We start from the raw sequence: 7974 nt of genomic DNA, 5'->3' as shown, positions 1-7974 counted from the left end.
CATTCTCCCAAATCTTCCCACCCTCTCCCTCTCCCACAGAGTCCATAAGACTGTTCTATACATCAGTGTCTCTTTCCATTTAAATTTAAACAGTTACTTCTAATAGCAATAGAATGAAGTCTTAGTGGAGAAGGCAAGTTTTGCTACCTGAAATCTTTATATATATATATATATAGCTATAGAAAAACAGTGCATAGAATTGGAACTATTCTAGGAGTTTGGAGAAAGGCTTAAAAGCAAATTTGAAATATGTCCTTTAACCTTCTTAATTAAAAACCAAAACAAAACAAGCAATCTGACCATCAGATGACTAGCATGTTTTTCTTTAATTTACACCCTCTTGGTCTTGCCCTAGGGGAGCCATTCTTTCCACTGAAGGTCAATGCCAATCCTGTAGGAGTCCATCAAGGAGTTCTTGGCACGAACCTCAGAAGCCACCGCAGTAGAACCACTGAGACAAGCCCTGTGGCTTCCCTTCTGCTAGAAGGCTCTGGGCCTGGGCAGCCCCTCCCTGACTTCAGGACATTGATCTACACAGGCCGCTTGCACCTGCCCCTCCCCAACACCCCCACTGGGCAATTCCAGAGATTCCCTGTGCCTCCGCTTCATAACAGTTGAGGTACCCGCATGCTCCTGGGAACACACACACTTTGCCTGTCTCTGCTGGGTTCCTTTGCCACTGCAGAATCATCGCTGCATCACACCATGTCTGAGTTTAGCCGATACTGTCTTCCACATGACAACCCCTCCTCGCCCCCTCCTCTCGTTTCTACAGTGAGTATCTGTTGAAAATAAGAGCTTTGCTGGAGAAAAGATAGAGAGGGGGCAGCATAGAGATAGAGAGTTCCTTTCCACCTTAGCCTCCTCGCCAGGCACCCTCCCCAACACTAGTCCCTGGTATTGACAATGCAAAGATGCTCATCTTGTCACATATGTCCTGCTTCTGCACCTCTTCCCCTCCCCACCACCTTGCTCCCTCCACATGTCTGTGATGAGAAGAGTGAGAGGAAGATGGGAAAAGATAGACTCAAAGAGGCTGGGGCCCAATGCTGTCCCTCGCTGCCCCTGACCCACTCGCTGTGTCACACCATTACTCACCACCCAGAGGGACCTCCACCCACCAGCCCTGCCCAGTCCACGCCCAGCCCCTCTCTGTTCCCACATCTCCTGCCCAAGTCCCTTCTTCTTTAGGATCTCCAATCCTTGCTCCCCACTCCTTCCCAGCCTCCAAGGCTCAGTAACCTCTGACCTCGGCCATGGGATCCTTGCCAGTAGTGTAGACCTGGGGGGTTCTTAATCATTTCTAGGACTACAGTGGTGGAAAGGTAAGTTCTTGACATCCAGAGTTAGGTCTCTGTCAAGAGTAGGATTTGCTCTCATCTCCCCAATACCTACAGAACAAAGTCCAGATTATGATCCACAGGCTTTTTATAACCTAGTCCTGCCCCTCTCTCCAGCCCTGCCACCCACCCTCTTTCCTATACCCTCCCCATATCAAGCCAACATAACACTTACCTTTTCCTTCATGTGTGCTTAGTCACTCAGTTGTGTTTGACTCTTTGCGATCCCATGGACTGTAGCCCGCCAGGCTCCTCTGTCAATGGGGATTCTCAAGGCATGAATGCTGGAGTGGGTTGCCATGCCCTCCTCCAGGGGATCTTCCCAACCTAGGTATCGAACCCACATCTACCACGTTGCAGGTGGATTCTTTACCATCTGAGCCACCAGGGAAGCCCAAGAATATTGGAGTGGGTAGCCTATCCCTTCTCCTGGGGAATCTTCCCAACCCAGGAATCGAACTGGGATCTCACATTGCAGGCGGATTCTTTACCAGCTGAGCTACCCGGGAAGCCTATTATCCTTCATACTCTTTTCTTTTATTTTTCCTTTTGGCTGGGCTGGGTCTTCATTGCCATGCACAGGCTCTTTGTTTCTGAGTGTGGGCTCAGTAGCTGAGTGTGGGGCCTTTGCTGCTTCACAGCATGTGGGATCTTAGTTCCCCAACCAGGGGTCAAATCCACGTTCCCTGCATTGGAAGATGGATTCTTAACCACTGAACCTCCAGGGAAGTCCCCACACTCTTTCTTTTGTATGAAATGTTGCCTTTCACCTCCTAACCATTTGCTATTCGTTCTTCAAGGAGCCACTAAAATTTCCTATCTGTTGTTCTCTATGACCTGCTTCTCCAGGCAGAATTCATTGTTCCCTAACCTGGATTTCCATCCCTCTTCTCATGCACACTTCTATTAGAGTGTTTATCACATTGTGTTCAAGGTTTTGTCTATGTTCTGCCCTCCTCCAGCCACCGTATGCAGCCACGGGCAATGTTTGGGAGGTCAAGGAACATATCTGATCTATCTTCAAGTCCCAGGGAACTAGTGTGTGATAAACTAATGTGTGTTTCATGAATGGAGTCAAATATATGATACACCTTTGACTTATCATGTAAGATGATAATGTTATATGCAAGATGATAACCTTGACCTTGGGCTTCCAGCCTCTGGAACTGTAAGAAAAGAAATTTCTGTTGTTTAAGCCCCCAATCTGTGGTATTTTGTGATGAAAGACCAAGCTGACTAGCACAGAGCGTAATACCAGAGGAAGTCAGAACAGCAGGCGGAGGAAGAGATCTTTCAGGACCTGGTACACTGGGCTAAGGAATATGAAACTGTCACACTGTTTCTGTTCTGCCTAGTGCCAGGTATTTCAGTTGTCTCTTTATGCATGAAAACCACCTGAACCCTTAGTGTCTTGAAGCAAACACCACCGTTTATCTGCTCCTGATTTTGCAATCTGGGCAGGGCTCCATGGGGATGACTTGACTCTGTTCCATGAGGTATTGGCTGAGGTCCCACATGCAGCTGTGCTCAGCTTGGGGCTCCCCTGAGGATAGACCACAAACATGGCTTCCTTAACTGCATGTTAGGGGCTGCACGCTGCGAACAACGAAGCCGAATGGCTGGTGGCTGGCTGGGCCTTCTGCTCTCCCTCTGGTTCCTCATCATTTAGTGGTATATCTTGAACTCCTTTCTAGGCAACTGGATCCCGTGATGGGGAAAGGAGAAGCCACAGTGCCTTTTAAGTGCTGGGACCGGAAGTCCCAGAATGTCACTTCTGCAGCATCTGCCAATATTTGAAGAGGCTGGAGATGCTGAAAATACAAAATAGTTGTATTTTCCAACCCAACAAGCTGGGAAATATCTCCTCTAACTTTTGCTTGAAAAGAAGACAGGTTTTTTTGTTTGCTTGTTTGTTCTCCTTTTTTGGCCATGCTATCTGGCATATAGGATCTTAGTTCCTCAACTAATCCAACCTGCATCCCCTGCAGTGGAATCATGGAGTCTTAACCACTGGACAACGTGGGAAGTGTCTTCTTTTTTTAATGGGTAAGATAGTCAATTTTATGTTATATGTTTTTTACCACAATAAAAAAGTGGCACAGCTTCTGCTTTGTTCTCTTGGAATCCTTAGCTGTGTTGTGAGGAAGCCCAGACCAGCCCTAGCAGAGACATCACATGGAGAGGTATCCTCTCCCCCAGCATGGAGAGATATCCCCTTCCCCCACATGGAGAGGTATCCCCTCCCCCCACCAGCCAGCATCGACCACTGGGGTGTGAGTTAAGGCAACAGCAAGTCACCCCTGCCTTCCAGGCTTCCCAGCCCCAATATGCTGGAGCAGAGATGAGTCAACCCCCTCATTAACTATAGTCACCGTGCTGTACATTACATCCCCAGGACTTACTTATTTTATAACTGGAAATTTGTGCCTCTTGACCCCCTTCACCCATTTCTCCCATCCTCCCACCTTCCTACCCCATCTCTGGCAACCCTCAGTCTAGCTTTGAGTTCAACTGTTTGTTTGTTTTAGATTCCACACCTAAGCAAGATCATATAGTATTTGTCTTTGTCTGACTTATTTCACTAAGCACATGCCAACGGCAAGTTTTCCTTATCTTTTTATGGCTGAATAATTTTCCATAATATTATTATGAGTAATAAAGTATAAAATATACTTTATACCATAAAATACACCATGTTTTTCTTTATCCACTCATCCATTAATGGACTCCTAGGTTATTTCTTTATTTTGGCTATTGTAAATAATACTCTGTTCTTGGGGATTCTCCAGGCAAGGATACTGAGCGGGTTGCCATGCCTTCCTCCAAGGTATCTTCTCAACCCAGGGATCAAACCCAGGTCTCCTGCGTTGCAGGCGGATTCTTTACCATCTGAGCTACCAGGGAAGCCCAAATAATGCTGCAATGAACATTGGAGTGCCTATACCTTTCTGAGTTAAGGTTTTTATTTTCTTTGGATTGATATCCAAAATAGGATTTTCTGGGTCATTCAGTAGTTCTATTTAAATTTTTGAGGCTCCTATACTGTTTTCCAGTAGCTGCACCAATTTACATTCCAATCAATGGTACACAAGTGTTCCATTCTCTCCACAACCTCACCAACACTTATTTCTGGTCTTGCTAAATAATAGCCATTCTAACAGGTGTTAGGTAATATCTCATTGTGGTTTTGATTTTCATTTTCTTTTTTTTTAATTTTTTTATTATTATTATTATTTTTTACTTTACAATTTTGTACTGGTTTTGCCATACACCAACATGAATCCACCACGGGTGTACACGTGTTCCCCATCCTGAACCCCCCTCCCACCTCCCTCCCCATACCATCCTTCTGGGTCATCCCAGTGCACCAGCCCCAAGCTTCCTGTATCCTGCATCAAACCTGGACTGGCGATTCATTTCTTATATGATATTATACATGTTTTAATGCCATTCTCCCAAATCATCCCCCCTCCCTCTCCCACAGATTCCAAAAGACTGTTCTATACATCTGTGTTTCTTTTGCAGTCGCGCATACAGGGTTATTGTTACCATCTCTCTAAATTCCATATATATGCATTAGTATACTGTATTGGTGTTTTTCTTTCTGGCTTACTTCACTCTGTGTAATAGGCTCCAGTTTCATCCACCTCATTAGAACTGATTCAAATGTGATGCTGAGCATCTTTTCATATATCTGTTGGCCATCTGTATGTCTCCTTTGGGAAAATGTTTATCCTGCTCATTTTTAATTGAACTGCTTAGTTTTTTGCTACTAAGCTGTATGAATTCTTTATGTATCTTGGATCTTCACTTTTATCAGATATCTGACTTGCAAGTACTTTTCCCATTTGGTAGGTTGCTTTTTCATTTTGTTGATAGTTTCCTTTGCTGTGCAGAAGCTTTTTAGTTTGATGACATCTCACTTATTTTTCTCTTTGCATTTGATGTCAAATCCAAAAAATCATTGCCAACGCTGATGACAAGGAGCTTACTGATTATGTTTTCTTCTAGGAATTTTATAGTCTATGGTCTTATGTCCAGGTCTTTAAACCAGGTTTAAAGAGTTACTTTCTTGTGTATGGTATGAGCGTGGTCCAGTTTCATTCTTTGGTATGTGGCTGTCCAGTTTTCCCAATACCATTTCTTGGAGAGACTTCCCTTTCCCTATTGTATATTCTTGTCTCTCTTATGTTTTATTAATTAATTTATTTTAATTGCAGGCTAATGGCTTTACAATATTGTGGTGGTTTTTGCCATATATCGACATGAGTCAGCCGTGATTGTACATGTGTTCCACCTTCTTGTCTCTTTTGTCATAAATGAATTGATAACGTATGTGTAGATTCATTTCTGGGCTGTCATTTCTGTCCCACTGATTTTTGTGTCTGTTCTTATGGCAATACCATTCGATTTCCAGTCTTCCCAGTGTTAGCCATTCTGGTGGATGTGTAGTAAAGTCTCACTGTGGCTTTAGTGTGACTGTTACAGTTGATGCTAAGAACATATCCATATGTTTATTAGACATTTAGAGATTGTCTTTTTTGAAATGACTGCTAAAGACTTTTGCCCATGTTTCTGTTGGGTCATCTATCTTTCCTTTTTTATTTGAAGTTGTTCCTTAAATAATCTGGATATGGTCCATTTGTCAGATATGCAGTAAATATTTTCTCTCTATTCTTTGGCTTGCCTTTGAGCTTCATGGTTTTTTCGATCAACTTGTCTTTAAAGTATCATTACTCCTAGACGGCCATTTCAGAGAAGGCAATGGCGCCCCACTCCAGTACTCTTGCCTGGAAAATCCCATGGACAGAGGAGCCTGGTGGGCTGCAGTCCATGGGGTCACTAGGAGTCAGACACAACTGAGTGACTTTACTTTCACTTTTCACTTTCATGCATTGGAGAAGGAAATGGCAACCCACTCCAGTAGGCTTCCCTGGAGGATCCCAGGGACAGAGGAGCCTGGTGGGCTGCCATCTATGGGGTCGCACAGAGTTGGACACGACTGAAGCAACTTAGCAGCAGCAGACGGCCATTTGCTAAACTCTACTTCCCAATGGGGTCACCCTGTTTCTTTGGATTCTCTCTAATGTAACTGTCGCCTGTGCCCTGGCCTTCAGGACAGTGTCTCCTGCTGGCGGCATGGAACATCCTCAGAGTTCAGTGCACCTGTTGCTGTCCTTTTGGGGTCTGCCCCATCCCAGTGGGCATATCTGGTTCCCAGTTCTGGCATTATCCAGGCTTCTCAGACTCCCTGCAGTTAACTAACTGTGCCCATAGTGTTCTGAAAATAAGTTCAGGATGTGCAAACAATTGACTTATAAATGAACTTTGGAACCCATGACTCTGTCCATTGGGAAGTCCTAGATATTCTATTTACTTCGCCTGAGTCACTTAAGAACAAGTACTTCTAGTCAAAAGGAACTGAAGTATTAAAACCATAATCGTCGATCACCAAGATATCTCTGCAACTTAGTACTAGCCTAAAAGTCTATGGGAGAAATGGTACTATGAGAGAAAGAATCTTTTAAACCAAGTTGAGAAATTCAACAAGTAGTGATTGACATGTCAGTCACTGTTTTAAATACTACAGAAGTAACAAAAGGAAAAAACAAAACAAAACATGCACCAATCCATGCCTCCACAGCCAGCACTTATATTTTAGCTGGAGAGACAGATAGCAAACAGGATAAAGAAACAAAACATCTAGCATATTAAATAAAAAGTGCTAAGGGAAAAGAGATAGGTGTGTCATGAGAGAGGTCGTGGGGTAGATGGAATTTGCAGGTAAGAGCTCACCAAAAGAGTGATAGTTGAAGGACTTCCCTGGTGATCCAGTGGTTAAAGCTTTGCCTTCCAATCAGGGGGTGCAGGTTTGATTCCTGGTTGGAGAGCTAAGATCCCGCATACCTCAGGTCCAAAAAACCAAGGTACCAAAAGAGCAATATTGTAACAAATTCAATGTGCATGTGTGTTAGCTGCTGAGTTGTGTCCGAATCTTTGCAACCCCATGGACTGTAGCTCACCAGGCTCCTCTGTCCAAGGAATTCTCCAAGCAAGAATACTGGAGTGGGTTGCCATTCCCTTCTCTAGAGGATCTTCTCAACCCAGGGATTGAACCCGAGTCTCCTGCATTGCAGGTAGATTCTTGACCAATTTCCAACTAACAAATTCAGTAAAATTTTAAAAAGATCCACATAAAAAAATCTTTATATTAAAAAAAAGTGATATTTAAGCAAAGACCTGAGAAAGAGAAAGCCATGGAGATATTTGGGGAAAGAAACTTTAAGGCAGAGGAAACAGCAAGGTCAAAGGTCCTGAGGTGGAAATGTGTCTCCTGTGTTAGAGGAACAGCAAGCATCAACAATGCAAATGTGGCTGGATGTGAGAGAGAAAAACAGAAATAGGTGAAGAGGCCAGGGAGATATTAGGGGACTAGGGCATGACAGGGCAGTGATCTACAATATGACATAGTTGTCAGTCACTTAGTTGTATCCAAGTCTTTGTGACCCTGTGGATGGTAGCCTGTCAGGCTCCTCGGTCCGTGGGATTCTCCAGGCAAAAGTACTGGAGTGGGTAACCATTCCCTTCTCCAGGGGATCTTCCTGATCCAGAGATCGAACCTGGGTTTCCCACA

Source organism: Bison bison, unplaced genomic scaffold (genome assembly GCF_000754665.1).
Source record: "Bison bison bison isolate TAMUID 2011002044 unplaced genomic scaffold, Bison_UMD1.0 scf7180017864462, whole genome shotgun sequence".
NCBI lineage: Eukaryota > Metazoa > Chordata > Mammalia > Artiodactyla > Bovidae > Bison > Bison bison.
This window is presented reverse-complemented; position numbering follows the sequence as displayed.